This window comes from Ictidomys tridecemlineatus, chromosome 7 (assembly GCF_052094955.1).
Source record: "Ictidomys tridecemlineatus isolate mIctTri1 chromosome 7, mIctTri1.hap1, whole genome shotgun sequence".
Classification (NCBI taxonomy): Eukaryota; Metazoa; Chordata; class Mammalia; order Rodentia; family Sciuridae; genus Ictidomys; species Ictidomys tridecemlineatus.
This window is the reverse complement of record NC_135483.1, coordinates 127,970,743-127,987,781: the sequence shown is the minus strand read 5'-3', so window position 1 is coordinate 127,987,781 and position 17,039 is coordinate 127,970,743. Positions and strand designations below refer to the sequence as shown.

Sequence of the window (17,039 nt, the reverse complement as noted above, 5' to 3'; positions counted from 1 at the left end):
AAGTAGGAAAGTTAGAAAACCTTGGGAAGACTAGTGGAGGGATATCACCCATAATTCAGACATTAATGATAACTGTTCTCCCTGTTTTCTTGTATGTACTCTCTGTGGTATGATGTGTCCATGCAAAAATTGTCTTTATAAAATGGTATCACCATATATATTCTATTTTAGTAGACTGGGGTTTTTTTTTTCCCCACTTGGGAGTAGATTTTCATCATTTTCCCAGGTCATTGTTTCATCAATTTTTAATATCTGTAAAATATGTCAAAAATAAGTCATAGAAAAGTGCCATAAATAGCTTAACTAATCCCCTGTTGTTGGACATTTAGGTTGATTCTACTTTTTCCCTACTATTATAAATAAAACTGTCAGGAAGAGCCTTGTATTATGTTGTTGCATAATTTTCTCATTATGCGCAAATCCTTCTCATCCTTAACAGATGGTTAGCCAGCCTCTGTTTGATCACTTCCAGTAACAGGGAGCTCACTTCTTTGCCAGACAGCTCATTCCATTTATGGACAACTCTAATTGTTAGAAAGTTCTTTATTTTTAACCAAAATCTGTTCCCCTTAACTTACACTCATTGATTCTCGTTTTGTGATCTGGAATTACCCAAAGCAATCTTTCCATTTTGTACTTGGAAGCCCATCAAATACTTGAAGAAGACCATAATGAAACTCCCTAAATATTCTCTTTCTTGAAGATAAATATCCAGGCTTATGAGTCTTATGATAAAAAAGGACCAGGAATTGGTGGTGGTGAGAGTTTCCTTATGAAAATACATAAATTTGGTGACAGATCACATTTCCCTTTTTGCTTTGGCCTCCTGGAAGCTCAGAGTCTAATTAGTTACCCCATTTCAATAACAGTAGAACTTTATCACCTTGCACAGATATACACTATTTTTCCTGTAGCCCTAATCACACTATTTCCCTATAGTTTTCCTGGCTATCATTATTTTTCCTTTAACAAAATTACTGAATTTTATTTCTGCAGGCTTTCATATATCCTCTGTGGTACAGGATGCATCATAACAAAATAACGGTTTCTACTGCCTTTTGCCACTCTTTCTATGAATGTATTGAACATTTTGGTTCTCTCTCACCATGTTAGTATCCATGACTGGCTTTTTACTCCCCAATGCTATCAGAATAATGGAATGGTTTTAGTTCCCTGCCCCTCCTCTCTGGTGAAAGGAATGGGAGGGTAGGAAACATTATTCCTGGTTAATGTTGAATCATTAGTAGTTTATGTCACATGGTTAATATCTCCTCTGTCATCCAGGGGCACCACTGTCTGACCTCCATAGGCATCAGAGTGCACGCCTCACCAGCCAACCTTCACACAATGATTGCCATGCAAGCAGGGGACAGCCCTTTCCCTACCCATGGGAGGATGGGTTAGCCTCCTGCAGCGCTGCTGAGAGCAAAGTACTGTCCTCCTCATCACACCCAGAGGAGGCAGAGGCTCAGAGGCCAGACTTGAACCCAGATCTTTCAACTCTCCGCCCCTAACCTGCACCGACTTCAGAAGAGCTCTGGTCAGACCCAGGCCAAGAGGATGTCGCTGCTGTTGGACAGGAGACAGGCGACTCTGCGTGTTCCTCCTTTCATTCGGGAATCCAGCTCTGATTATCCTCTTCCTGCAGAGAGAAGCGTGGTGGCTGCCAGTCGCATATGGCTTGACGAAGATAGGAGAGGACATAAAGGCACCCCCTCCTCCCGGTGCCCCCCGGAGGAGAACCAAGCCGATGGTTTCCTCTTGTGGAGGAAGTGGAGGTGAGAAATCTAAGGCTGCAGGCAAACCTCAAATGGGTGAGCATGAAAAGTCCTCCCGGACCCCCTTGCGTGTTCTGTCTAGAGGAGCCAGGTAGGAAGCCAGCAGGGCCGTCTGTGGGCCAGAGAGCTGGGATGTTTCCACCCCCGGGAGCTTCCTTCCTGAATACCCTCCTGAAGAGAGGCTGCCATTGCCTTCGGCCTCCCTGGGAGACCTCCTCTGCTGGCAGGCTGGCCCTGCTGCAACAGCTCAGAGTTGAAACCTTCTTAAAAATAGCTCTGTTCCCTTCTGGGTTTAGCAACTCACACTTGAAAAGCTCTTTATTCTTCATAATGAATAGAGAGCTGGGACTTTTCATTGACAAAGAGGAGCTATAATACAAAATAAGGCAGGCCGACGGGTAGTTCTTCTTTTGAAGCGGTGGACAGAGAGGGCTTCACACTTAGCTTTCACAGATAGCAGTCCTTTCCTTGGGTTATTCCTGGAATAGAGGCATGGAGAGGCTTTTGAACAGCTCTGGCTGTCAAAAGCTCCTGTGTGGTGGGCAGTATTTCAGGTGACAGCGCTAGCGAGAGAGGAGCAGCACAGCCTGAAGTTGAAATTTCAATCTAATTAATGGGCGGAAGGAGCAAAAGACCTGAAAGAAAGGCTTAACTCCTTGCTGGCCAAGATTCACAGCTGTCCCATGGAAGGGCTGAGAATAAAGGATGGAGGGGGTCAGGAAGCTGACGGCTGTGTTTGGGGGGGATGAACCTCCCTGATGAGTGTGCCGAGGCCCTGGTGAAAGAAACCAGAATCCCACCGTGGATGTCTTTTCCAGAAAGAAAAAGGAGTTCAGATGGAGAGATGGAAATCTTAGTCTCCAATGTCGGGTCTCATTTCAAATAATTTAGTTTCTATAAATCAAATGAAATGGACCTCTAAGGGTCCCACTGAGCCAGTGAGAAATTCAATCTCAGCTATTATTTGAGTCTCCTCTCTTCCTAGAAGCATCTGGGAGGCATATATGTTGCAGAGAAAGAAGGGTAGGACATTTTAATTAGGCAGGATAATTAAAACTAATTCTATGTAAAGTTTAAAAACAAAAACAAAAACAAAAAACCCTCCGAAACTCACACTGTCTTAAGATAGTTAACTTCATTCCTTACTTACAGAAGGTCCAGTATGGATATTCCTGGGCAATCCCAGGCTGCCGGCCTTCAAGTAGTAACTCAAAGATCCAAGCCCTTTCCAATGAGGCTCTGTTATCATCTGGGCTTTGGAATCCTTTGCTACCTAGCACTGGGATCAAAAAAAGGATTGAAGGTGGATCATGAGAAGCCAGGCACAGTGACTCAGGAGGCTGAGGCAGGAGGATCACAAGTTCAGAGCCAACCTCAGCAACTTAGAAAGACTTTAAGCAACTTAGCAAGACACTTTCTCAAAAAAAAAAAAAAAAAAAAAAATGAAAAGGGCTGGGGATGTGGCTCAGTGTTTAAGTGTTCCGAGTTCCAAATCCTGAGTACCAAACACTAATAATAAATCATGAGGACCTCTTTAAAGGTCACACCGTAAAATCATACACTTGACCTCAGCCCATGCGAAACTGGACTCAGTCATTTCATTCCATATAGATACAGAGGCTGGCAGAGAAATAGATTTTAACTATGCCTGGTAGGGACAAATAGTTATTAGTGAACTTTAGCAACCTTTACCAAATATCTATCTTCATGTTACATTTTCTGTTACTCTCTGTTACCCCCACGTGGTCTGGGGAAGCCTAGAGCTCTGTTCCTTTGTGGGGTTCAGGGAAGCCAGACGCCATACCCTTTGTGGTCCTGCTACTTCTCCTGGAGAAAAGCATCATGACCACCAAACTAAAACTCTTCTTTGTCAGGGAAAGATCTCTCCTTCTCTAGGACCCCTTTTCTCTTCCTCTAGGACTCACAGAATAACTTTTTCAACAACCTCAGCCTTTCACAGAAGATGAGAAGGAAAGCTACCTCAAATTGCTTCAACTTCAGCTAAGCAATGGCCCCACTGCCTTCCTGGAATGAACAGAGGAGGAAAATCCATAGCATACAGTACAGATCAATCATTTTTTCCTGTGCAGGGGATCATACTTAGGACCTTATATGTGCTACACAAGCTCTCCAGCATGGAGCTACACCCCCCAGCCCTCTTTATTTTATTTTGAGACAGTGTTTTTGCTATGTTGTAGAGGTTGGCCTCAAACTTTCAATCCTCTTGCCTTGACCTCCTGAGTAGCTGGGATTACAGAGGTGCACCACTGTGTCTGGCCAGATCATATCTACCATATATCTCCAAATTGCTCACACATGGTTGAATGTTTGAGAAAAAGTTGTTACCATCATGTTTTTTTAATATGCCCAAAGAGATATGATTTGGCAAGAGTTCACCTGTGGTTTTTGTGAGTTCATGTCTCCAGATTTGGGGAATTACCACACTACAGGGTGAAGGGAAATCCAAGTACCATCCAACCAGCACAGAGGGCAATCTCAGAAAATTGTGTCTCAAAGGATTGAGACTTCAAAAAAATAGGAATCTGGGAGCTGGACAAGGTAGTGTATACCTGTCATCCCCGCAACTTGGGAGGGTGAAGCAGGAGGATCAAGAGTTCAAACTCAGCCTCGACAATTTAGCAAGGTCCTAAGCAACTCAGTAAGACTCAGTCTCTAATAAAATATATATTTTTAAAGGGCTGGGACTATGGCTCAGTGGTTAAGTGCCCCTGGGTTCAATCCCCAGTACCCAAACAACAATAACAACAACAAAATAGGAATCTGATTTTCAAGAAGTGAGGAAAATGAGAATCATAGAGACTACAAATGTATAAATTAGAGGTCAATTCTTTCTAGTACTCATCTAAATTTCATTAATCAACAGATAATTACTTTTAAAAACATTATTACCATTTCATGTTATGTTGACTTTGCTCAAAATGTCATGATTTTGAATCAAATGAGTTAAACTCATTTCTTTTCCTTTTTTAAAAGATTTTTTAAAGATGGACACAATATCTTTATTTTTATTTATTTTTATATGGTGCTGAGGATTGAACCCAGTGTCCACATGTGCAAGGCAAGCGCTCTACCCCTGAGCTATAACCCCAGCCCCTCTTTTCCTTTTTAAATTAGACTATTAAAGTGACAACTTAGGTGAGTGTCATAGACCTACTTTATCTGGTATATGTTGAAGTTCTCAATAATAACAGTCTAATAGATTTGAAACTGTTGAACAATCAGATTTACTATGCAATAACTAATAGCAAATTGTTCCTGTATAAGTTCTGAAGCTTTGGATAAGAAAATACAGGTGTCTACCAGATGGAGAAGAAACCCTCACCTTTGTTTTGATGGGAGAATGCAGCTTATTATGTGTCCACACATAATCTGGCTCCTAATACTTGCTAATCTCCCAACCTGCACGTAGTTAACTTCTCTCTCCATTTGTAGGCACAGCTGTTGGATTGTTGGCTTCCGCTCCAAGGGCAGCACCATGTCAGTGGAGGAGATTGTTTGCTGCTTACACAAAGACAACTTCAAAGGACTCAGAGAGGGCTTGTTCGGGCATTTTCAGTCTCTTTTCTATAATTCACCAACCACCAAGCATGGCTGGAGATGGAGGAAGGGAGCTGGAAGTGGTAGAAGTTATGATGCTGATATTTTTTGGAAGGGCAGAAGTTCTTATTTTATGGGTCAGGATTCAATGCAGAGAGAGAAATGCAGTGATTCTGTGTCGATTCCTCTTCCTGCTTCTAGTATAGTCAACACTTTGCTATTTGAGTCATGAAGACATAGAAGGAATATCTATCTTTTTTTTTTTTAAAGGTGATACTAAACTAAGAAGAAAAACTGGCATGATGAAAAAATGATTGCAACCAAGTGGAGCCCATGCTGGAATCTATTAGGCTGAACACCAATAAATATCATCCTTATTGAGGTTAAAAATGTTTAAAAAGGAAAACTTCATATACCAAACAATTGTTCAGACATAAGATGGGGACAAAATGTCTGTGTATCAAAAATATTCTAGAGGTTTCTGTTTATCTGAACTTAATATAACGATAATGTATCTGCTAAAAACGGTGGTGCAGCTCCAACTGAAACTGTTTGTTTAGCATGTTTCCTCTGTGAGGTATCATGTGGGGTTCTGAGTGTCAAGAATGACACAGTGTTTCAGTAATGTGCCCAATTAATTATGCACATACTTGAAGAGCAACGTTAATAAATTAAACTGTAGCGATGGTGAGTGGAGACAGTCCAATTTCTTCAGGTTTCATGTGACAACTTCTACTCACCTGTAGGAACAATATTTGAAGACTTTATTGGTGAGAATTATTTTAGCTGGAAATGCCATGGACACTGGCATAACCAGCATAAACAATAGGAAAATAAGCATCTTTGGTAAGGATAACAATGGAATCCAGACCAAATTTATTATAATTGGGGCTAAGAATCTTCCTCTGCTCTTCAGTTTTTCCACCCTCTATCTGACCTTTCCTTCAATCTGTTTCCAAGATGACTTCCATCAGCTTCAGGGACAACAGGCTTCCTCATTAAGAAATCTCTGTTCCAACCTTTGAACAAAAGTTCTCCCCTCCATGCACGCCTGTACTCCCAGTGGCTGGGGAGGCTGACACAGGAGGATTGTGAATTCAAAGCCAGCCTCAGGAAAAAGTGAGGCACTAAGCCACTCAGTGAGACCCTGTCTCTAAATAAAATATAAAATAGGGCTAGGGATGTGACTCAGTGATTGAGTGCCCCTAAGTTCCATCCCCAGTTCCCTCCACTCCAAAAAAAAAAAAAAAAGTTCTCACCTCAATCTGAACCTGCTAGTTTGTATCATGTGTCCATCCCTGGTTCAACAGCAGGCTCTGGAGGAAGGCTGGGCACTAATGGCTGATGTCTAAATTCTGGAACCAGTCACTTGCAAGGGGGCTAGAAGTCCTATGCTTGGCTGGAGTTGAGGTTGGGGCTGGCTTCCAGAGACAGCTGGACAACATGGAAGACGAGGCTCTTTTGTAAATAACATTGGGTATTTGTTTGAAAGGAAGGAAACCGTGGGAATGGAAGGTAGATAGATACTCTGGGAGCAGGAAAGTCGTCTTGGGTAGGTGAGTGTGGGGAAGAGCAGCCAGGCAGCTTTCTTTCTCTCAAGAAAACCTGTCTTCTCCTAGTGGCAGTGTCTTACTCTATGTGGTAATAGCTACAATTCACACCTTTGAAACCTGGCACCCAGGTATAGATTCAGCTGTCTTCTCTGTGTCAGATAAACTCAGTTAGGTAGGGGATGGTAGGAAGGCTCACTGTGGTCAGAGTCCAAACTCTACTCTGCAATCTGTGTTTACTGGAAATAAATCTGATCTTTTGATCTTCATCTGTTGGAATCCTGTGACTGTTTCTAATTAATTCATAACCAGTGCAGGGCATGATTATCACCCCTAAAACTTCAACAAGTGTGCCCTCAGGAGCAAACCAGAATCTGGAGAATTCTGAGAACTCTGTCACACAGACAAAATGTAGAGTTTAATATTGAGACATTTGGCTGCCGTCAGATATCTAGATATGTCAGATTATTCAGAATGTCCCAGGGGCATGCATTTTCACAGGTATAGCCGTATAGAAAGTTGCTGTGCTGGCAACAGGAGCCCTGTCTTTGAAAATATTCATGAGCAGACTGTGTAATATATTCTCTCTCTCTCTCTCTCTCTCTCTCTCTCTCTCTCTCTCTCTCTCTCTCTCTCTCTCTCTCTCTCTCTCCTCTGCCTTAAAATGGAATTCTGACCGGTATAGTGGTACCTGTCTATAGTTTCAGCTATTTGGGAGGCTGAGGCAGGAGGATCACTTGAGCCCAGGAGTATGAAGCCGGACTGGGCAACAGAGCAAGATCCTATTTAAAGAATACTACCTGTTTGGGAAACTCAACTGTTATTTCTATGGTATAATACCATATATATATATATATATATATATATATATATATATATATATATATATATATATATATATATATAAACCTGTCCTGTAGATAGTTTTACCTGGGGTTTCCAAAGTGTGGCTTCTGGAGCAGCATCAGCACCCGTTGAAAGCTTGTTAGAAATTAGATTATTAGGTACCAACCTATCTCTCTTGTTATGGATTGAAGTGTGTCTCCCTAAGAGAGATATTGAAGTCCTAATACCTGGAACCTAAGAATGTAGTCTTATTTGGAAACGGTGTCATTACAGACATAATTAGTTAAGCTAAAATGAGGTCAGGAGTAGGAAAGACCCTTAATTCAGTATGACTGGTGTCCCTCCCTTCCTTCCTTTCTTTCTTTTATTTTTTGGTACTGGGGATTGAACTCAGAGGTGCTTAACCACTGAGCCACATCCCCAGTCCTTTTTTTTCTTTTTCTTTTTCTTTTTTTTTTTTTTTTTTTTTTTGAAGCAGGGTCTCTTGTTAAGTTACTTAGAGCCTCACTAAGTTTCTGAGGCTAGATTTGAGTTTATGATCTTCCTGTCTCAGCCTCCCAAACCTCTGGGATTACAGGAGTAATCCCATACCCAGCTGAATGGTGTCCTTAATAGCAGAAGAGATAGAGAAATGGAAGTATGCACAAGGGAAGAACTCCCTTCGAGAGTAGAGGCAGAGGTCAGTGTCCCAGACAAGAACACTGAAGATTGACAGCCATTCAACAGACTCTAGGGAGAGGCAAGAAGGATTCGTTCCTATATTTTAGAGGAAGCATTGTCCTGCTGGCATGTGATTTAGGACTTTTAGAGCCTGGAAATGGGAGAGAGAAAGCAGGTCATTTTGGATATTGAGAAGCTTTGGGGGTACAGCAGGGATATATCTTCAGGGGAGAACACAGGCCATCTTCTCAAGGGGTGCCATTCCTCTTGTTTTAAACCACCCTACTCTGCTTGTTTGTTAAGGCAACCTTAGGAAACTTGTCTACATACTGAATGGAAACTCTCACTTTGGGGTCCAACCATCTGTATGTATTACATTCTCCAAATTAATTCTGACGAATGCTAAAATTTGAGAACCGATTACTCTTCTAGATCTAGCCTCTTACATTGGTATGCATGTGAATTAGCTGGGGATTTTGTTGAGATGCAGGTTCTGATTCAGTGGATCTGTAATAGGGCCCTAGATTCTGCATTTCCAGGAAACTCTCAGGCAATGCCATGTGGTTGGTGAGAAGAGAAGACCTTGAGTATCGAGTATCTAGATCAGTGTTGTGTGTAAGTCTTCCCACAGTAATTCAAGTGTTCTACATCTATGCTGCCTAATAACAAAGTCACTGGCCACGAGCAGCTATTAGGCATTTGAAATGCAGGGAGTCTGACTGAGAACTGAATATTTGAATTTTTATTTAATCCAAATTGATTTTCAAATCATAATTTCATCAAATAGCCACATATTAGACAGTGCAGGTCACTTTTTCTGTTTCTAGTCTTCAGTGCTGTGCTTTGCAAAGCTTGCAGGGCTCTCAACTTTTGTTCATCAAAATGTCTATAATCTAGTAGTCAAGACTGGTAGTCTGCCCTGTGCAAGACCGTGTGTGTTCAGTAGTATATTAGGAGCTTCTGGAGAACACAAAATAAATAGAGCACAGGGTCTTTGCCCTTAAGGAACTTCCTGTTTATTAACTGGCTTTCACTGTGTTTCTTCCAGTTTCTGCCAAGCCTGAGAGTGTTAGTTCAATGTTAAAAGGGGGGAAATTAAGCAATAATTAGGAGAGATGGTGCTTGGCAGGGGCTTTTTTATCTCAAGGCTACCAGATTTGTTCATGGAATTTGAGAACATGAGTGATTTGCATATGTTGCATAAATTTGCATCTTGTATTCAAGAGACCTGACTCCAAGTCTAGGAAGTACAATTTAATTAATTAGTGGAACCTACTATAGTTGTATTCAGAACAGAATTCAGTGCTTAACACGCATGAAACAGCTAGCTGTTGACAAAAATTCAAGAGATTCCAGGACAGGTCAGGAGACACACACAAAAGTGGGGAAAGGTTTGCAGCTAAAGGGGAAGGAGAGGTACTAGGACTTTGGTTGCCATCCCTGACCTCTATCTTCTGTGCATCTCAAACCTTTTTATATTGGCCATTTAGTCCCACAAACTGCACTAGGTAAAATGAAGTTCCACAAAAGCATGCAATTGTGTCTTTTGTGCTTTTTGCTAGGGTCCATTTCCTTCCTTTGACACCTCACCTCCAACCCTAGAGAAGTGTAGTGAAGGATCAGGTTTTTTGTTTGTTTGCTTCCCCCTTTTTGCTCTCTTTTTCTCTCCTCCACTAAGTGCCTCCTCAATTTCTACGCCAGATTCTTTGCTGGGCCCTGGGGACAGACACAAAGTTAAACAACGAGAGATTCTGGAAGGAGCTCAACACCAGAGCAGGGGAGCTGGACATGCTGTGTGGGAAGAGGAATGATGAAGCCTGTCCTAAGAGACCCACCGAGATAAACCCTGCTCATGTGAAGGGGTGGGAGGAAAGTTTTCACACGGGAGGAGCTTAAAGAAAGAAAAAGACTGTGGGCGGGGTAGGGTGTTCCAGGCAGAGAGAACAGCATGTGCAGAAGGAGTATGGTGTGTTTAGCACACTGTGAATATCACCCAGTGTGACGGGGAGGAGATGGGTCAGGCAGAGGTACAAAATCCAGACAGGTCCATAAATGCCTTATTAACTTGTCTCAAGAGAAGGGGTATATAAATAAAACAGGGAACTTTCGACCACCTCAACTAGGAATGTTTTCATGGCAGAACCCCAGCAGGAGAGCTGGATGATCTTTCTCCTAGGAGCAAAGCCATCCCTCCTAGTTTTTCCCTGACCTCTGTGAGCTATGAATCTCCCTTCCATAGCATTTCCTACTCACCCTTTCTAGAAGACCTGAGTTCTTTTATGCCACAAGTTAATTAGCAATAGGCAACTATACCATATATGCTCTGCCTGCTACCTATAATCAAAAATACTCTCTGTCTACTAAACAGCCTATGGAAGCCAGACAGAGCTACAGGGTCATCCTGAAGTGATCATGCCCACCGTCTGAAAGACACCCCCCTCAGGTATTCCCACCTCTTTATTGTGCTGGTATCTACTCTTTCTTTTGAGAAGCCTAGAACCAAATGTGGCACCTGTATGTAGTTCCAGAGATACTGAAGATTCATCTGGAATCTCGAGTGGACAAATCTGAGAGCCACAGATTTACCTTCTCACTGCAGTCTCAGGCTGGAACAGGGATGGAGACCAATGGTACCTCCCCTCACCTCAGCACAGTACTCTATGGGAGGATTGGCTTTATATTTTATTGATTTATGAAACATTACAGAAAAAGAATAGTGTACACAAAAACTAGTACTCTTGTACCTACTTCTCTGCTTAGGAAATAAAACATTCAAACTCCCATGTAAAGCCACTGTGTATCCTTTCATTCCTCTTGAATAATCAGGGAGCTGGGTACTGTGATGCACACCTGTAATCCCAGTGATTCAGGAGGCTGAGGCAAGAGGATCGAGGGTTCAAGGCCAGCCTTGAAATACCCAAATACTTGTCTTTATATGAATGCTATGATATATTGAGTTTTTTAAGTATTTTAACATATATAAAAATATTATCCCATGATATCCTGGTAAACATAGAACAGCTGACTTTCCCAAGAGGGGAACAAACTTTCTTGATTTAAAGTACCTGCCAAATTCCATGGTATGAAGACTCCCACATGGTCACAGTCAAGCTACCATACGACATTAGTGAATAAGGAATTAGGAAGAAATATGTCCAGTAGCATGAACCGGTTCAATCCCTAATACCAAAAAGAAAAAAAGAAAGAAACATTGTTCCCTCTTAATCAAGTCTCAGCTCTTACCTAGAGAGAAGAAATTCTCATTCTGATCCCTCTGATTTGTTGTACTTTATGTATCTTTCATTAATTTGATTTTTTTATTACTCAACATTATAATCTTTGAGATTTATTCATGTTGATACATAGATTTCCAGATTTTTTTGCTTCCATAAATATATAGGGTAGATTGTATGAATGCATTAAAATTTATTTTTCCTTTTCTTTTTGATGGATATTTTAGGTTGCTCCCAGTTTTTTTCACTCTTAAAGATATTGTGGTAAAAAATCAGTTTTTGAGTGTACTTTATGGAACACAGGTGCAAAAGGCTTTCCGAAATCAAAGCAGAACTGCAAGGTCTGGGATGTACATTTTCAAGATGACTAGATTCAATTACATTCTTCTTCTAAGTAGTAATAATTTGCCCTCCCACTAGTTGTATATGAGAATCCTTATTACCTTTCATTTTCTCCTACTCTTAGTTTTGGCAGATATGATGGACTGATTGTGTCCCCCTCAAAATTCATAGATTAAGTCTCAACCTCCAATGTGAATGTATTTGGAGATGGAGAATTTAAGAAGGAAATCGAGGTTAAATGAAGTCATAAGTGTGGGGCTTTAATCTGGTGCAATTAGCATCCTATGCAAAGAAGAAGGAACACTAGAGCACTCCCCACTTAGGGATAAAGGAAAGGCCACATGGGGACACTTTGAGAAGGCTGCAACTACAAGCCAGGAAGGGAGTCCTCACCAGTAACAAAATTCACCAGAACCTTGATCTAGGACTTCAAGCCACCAAAATTTTTAGAAAATAGTTGTCTCTTATTTAATCCAACCAGTCTGGGATTTTGTCACAGTAGCCTAAATATAATATTTGGGCTGCTGTGACAAAATATAAATATAATAGCTTTTTTTTTTCTTTGCACTACTAGTAATAGAACCGGCTCTGCCACTGAGCTACATAGCCAGCCCTTTTCATTTTTTACTTTGAGATAGATTCTTGCTAAGTTGTTCAGGTTGGTCTTGAACTTGTGATTGTCATGTGTCAATCTCCTAAATTGCAGGAATTTACAGGTGCATGCACCCATCATACCTGATTACCACAGACTTTTTAACTTTTAAGATTAAGCAAGGCATGGTGGTACATGCCTATAATACCAACAACTCAGAAGGTTGAGACAGGAGAATCACAGTTTAAAGCCAGACTTAGAAATTTAGCAAGACCCTCAACAATTGGGCAAGACCCTGTTTTTAAATAAAATAATAAAAAAGAGCTGAACACGAAGCTCAATAATAAAGTATACCCTGGATTTAAACCCTAATATAAAGAAAAACATTTCCTTTCTTTCTTTGTTTCTTTGTTTCTTTCTTTCTGCTGTTAAATAGATACAGTTTTCCTTTATTTTAAGAAACATTAGTCAGGTGAGATGGCGCATGTCTGTAGTCCTAGTAATTGAGGAGGCTGAGGCAGGAGAATCACAAGTTTGATGGTAGTCTAAGCAATTTAGCAAAGCCCTAAGCAATTTAGCAAGATCCTGTTTCAAAATTTAAAAAAAGGAGGGGAGGCGGCGCTGGGGATGTGGCTCAGTGATTAAGCAGCTCTGGTTCAATCCCCAATACCAAAAAGAAAGAAAGAAACATTGTTCCCTCTTAATCAACTCTCAGCTCTTACCTAGACAGAAGAAACTCTCAAACTGATCTCTCCCTTAATAACCCGCCCAATTTGCTTATCCCCAATTTACTCCTTTCCAAGTTGCTCCATTCAGACTGATTTTCTCAGATTCCCCAAATGTACCAAGCTCATTCTTAGCCTCTGGACCTTCACTGAAGGATCTATACTCCCCCAGAATACCCTGTCTCTTCCCTCAGGCATATCAAAATCCTTCCCATTTTAAAAATATACAATTCAAATCCCATCCTCTATGAGTTATGACTCCTTGTGCAAGTGAACGAAAATTCAAAACAAACTTCCTAAGGCACAAGAGAGAAATTTGGTTTCACAAAAATCAGAAGAGGTTGCCTGAGGAGTGTCAGACCCACAAAGTGCTATTAGATCCCTCCTCCAGATCCTGGTGGTGCACTCTGTCTGGGATTCATGCTTCCCTTCCACTGACATCCTTCCTCCATACTGAAGGGGCCAGAGGAGGGCAAAAGAACTCCATACTCACAACAACATCCCCTCTTCTATATAACCTACAAGAGATAAATTTGTAATTTATTATATTTTGGAGCATGATTTTTTTTTTCTTCTTTCGGTACTGTACATTGAGCCCAGGAGTACTCTACCATCCTGCTACATCTGTAGCCCTTTTTATTCATTTTGAGACAGAGTCTCACTAGGTTGCCTCAAACTTGCGATCTTTCTGCCTCAACCTCTTGAGTCACTGTGATTATAGGTGAGTGCCACTGTGTCCAGTAGGTCATGATTTTCATTGGCCTGATTTGGGATAAAGTGCCATTCCTTTTTCCAATCATTCTAGCTAAAAGGATAGGAAAAACTGGTAGCCACGCTCAGAGATAACAAGTACAGCTAAAGCTAGGGAGGGCCGAGTCTATCACTAACTAGCAAACTCACTGAAACCACATGCAGAGTAGAAGATCAAATCCCCTTGTTACAGTCTCAGTGTCTGCATCTCTCCGAAATTCATATATTGAATTCTGATCCCCCATGTGCTGGTATTAGGAGAGGACTTTGGAATATGGTAGCATTATAAGGGTTTTGTCTTCATGAATGAAATAAGCACTCTCGAAATAGATGCCAGAGAGCTTGTTTGCTGTTTCCACCACATTGGGACACAACCAGAGGACACCACTTATGCAGCAGGCCCAAGCCCTCACCAGATATCAGAAGTGCTGGCACCTTCATCTTGATCTTCCTACCCTCTAATACTGTAAGAAATGTATGTCCACTGTTTATGAACCACACCATCCAAGGGATTTTCTTATTGCAGCCTGAGGAGACTAAGACCCTTCTAAAGAAGGGATCCTTGATAAACACAAATACAATCTACCACAAGCATTTTCCATGGAGGAAGCCCTTTTCTCTAGACCTCATACCTCCTTTCCACTTCTAAACTGCTACTGTATATACCTAGAACTCTCTCACTTCATTAGCAAGGATCTTGTGTTTTGTGCTAAATCATATTCTTCTCTTTTTAGTGTTAGAGACGGAGGCCAGGAGTACCACTGAGCTACATCTCCAGCCCTTCACTTTTTATTTTAAGATAGGGTTTTGCTAGATTACTGAGGCTGATCTTAAACTTGCATTCCTCCTGCCCCAGACTCTCAAATTGATGGGATTACAGGTATGTGCCACTATGCTCCACAAATCATGTTTGTCTTAAAGTTAGGGATCCTATCTTCACTTACTATGTATCTTCCACAGTCCTTAACAGAGAACTGGGCATACATACCAGGCATATGATAAATTCTAGTTCATAGGCCTGCTGTTTCTAATGGAAGCAGATCTTTTAAGCTTCAACTATAGTTTAAACTTAGACGAGAATTTTGAAATTATGATGAGATTCTGGAGATAACGTAGTTCAAAATGAGTACGATAAATTGCAAGCCAGGTGCAGTGGTGCATGCTTGTAATCCCAGTCACTCAGAAAACAGAGTTAGGAGAATTCCAAGTTCAAGGCAAGCTCGGGTAATTTAATGATATCCTGTCTCAAAATAAAATGAAAAGGAAAAGGTCTGGGGATGTAGCTCAGTAATAGCTCACGCTTAGGTTCAATCCCCAGAAGAAAAAAAAATGTTTATAATGTACTGGAATTTTAAAAACATTAACATTTCACATTGTGCATTTTTTTCTTTTGTACTGGGAATTGAACCCAGGGATGCTTTACCACTAAGCCACATCTCCAGCCCTCTTAAATTTTATTTTGAGACAGGGTCTCACTAAATTGCTAAAATTGGCCTCAAACTTGCAATCCTCCTGCCTCAGCCTTCCAAATCACTGGGATTACAGGCATGCACCACCACACCCAGCATATTCCATGATCCTAACAGGCAAGTACTGTCCCCCTTGAGGCAACTGACACTCAGTGTGGTTAATTGTCTTGCCAAAAATAGACTGGCTAAAAAATGGCAGAAACAGATCAGCCACAGCCTGACTGAGCTTTGGGAGCAATTTGCTTTCCATCACAGTCCTAGAGAGGGCTGTTAAAAGAGGCATGGTGATGGACACTTCTAGAAACAGCACCCTAGGGTGGGGGGGCCGCCCTCAAAAAATTCTGACACGTCTCTACCACATGCAGGCTCCATGAATGGATCAGCCTGTGGAATCTCTACCTAAATTTGGGCACTCACTGTCTGAAACATGTATTTGATGCCTGGAACCAAAGCATCTTTGTGGCCCTGAATGTTACTAAGGAGAGATTCAGCCCACATTTAAATGCCAGATGACAGAAGCAAGTGGCCAAGCAGTGCTGGCATTCTTGCCAAGTTGGAATGGGAGCAAGTGTGACTAAGCCAATGGGACTAGAGGTGGCAAACAATCCGTGTCTGGTTGGAATCAAGCACTGTGTTGGCGATAACACTTCCAGAACAAGCAAGGGTGACCACAGACCCCGGTTCCAAGGAGCACTGTAAAGGAATGAGCGGCACACGCTCCTGTTATTCAACAGAAATTCACCAACAGGGCGCTTCTTCTAACCCCAGCAGGCTTCACTGTGTCGACAGTGTCACCGCCAGGCCTCCCCTGCCTGCTGCTAACCCAGCAGAAGCTTGTAAAGGCAGAACGTCGTCGTCGGGGCCCAGACGTCTTGTTTCTGTTGCTTTTGCCAGAGAGTTGCTCCAGAGGAGGTTTGCATTGTGTTATAATCACATGGTTTGCAAAATGATAGTTAAGAGTCTGTTAGCATTTCCACCCCAAACCTCATATTTTCAGCTGCTCACAGTGACTCAAATATAAGAATTCTCTTTAGGCTGAAATTTGGCACGCAGGGTCTCAGGCCCAGCTGGGGAGCAATTTCAACCTTTTTTTGGGACCGGATTTCAATAACATCCATTTGGCTGTTTTTGAATAACAGCAGAAGTACAACAGAAGAGAAGTTAGCATTTTTAGAGCAAAATGTTGCCATTATGTGACTGGAGAATTGGTATGGAATGGGGGGACCCACCCTAGCAACTCCCAATAAACCTTGGAAAGTGATTAGTCTTTGAGTGGACTAAGCATGTATACTATTTTCTTAAGTATACATTTAAAAAACCAAACTGCTAGTCTGTTGTTCAGAACAGAGGAGAGAGATTTTGTTTAATAACATATTGTGTTTTTGAAAAGCAAAGTTGACTCAGGAACAATGACACATACCAGTGGATATCGAGTTTCTACTACACCCACTCCTTGGTGCGACTAGGGCACTGGCAAATTGCAGGATGCAGTTGAGTTCCTAAAATGTAAAGGGGGTAGGGAGACCTGGAGAGGAA

General features: G+C 41.6%; 1 long non-coding RNA gene across 1 annotated transcript; it reads left to right on the top strand.

The window, feature by feature from the left end:
* The first annotated feature begins 1,306 nt into the window (after positions 1 to 1,306).
* LOC144365543 (uncharacterized) lies at positions 1,307 to 7,155 on the top strand. Its single transcript, XR_013424089.1, has 2 exons — positions 1,307 to 1,778; positions 5,232 to 7,155. It is a non-coding gene; the product is annotated as an uncharacterized LOC144365543 (long non-coding RNA).
* Positions 7,156 to 17,039: the final 9,884 nt, after the last annotated feature.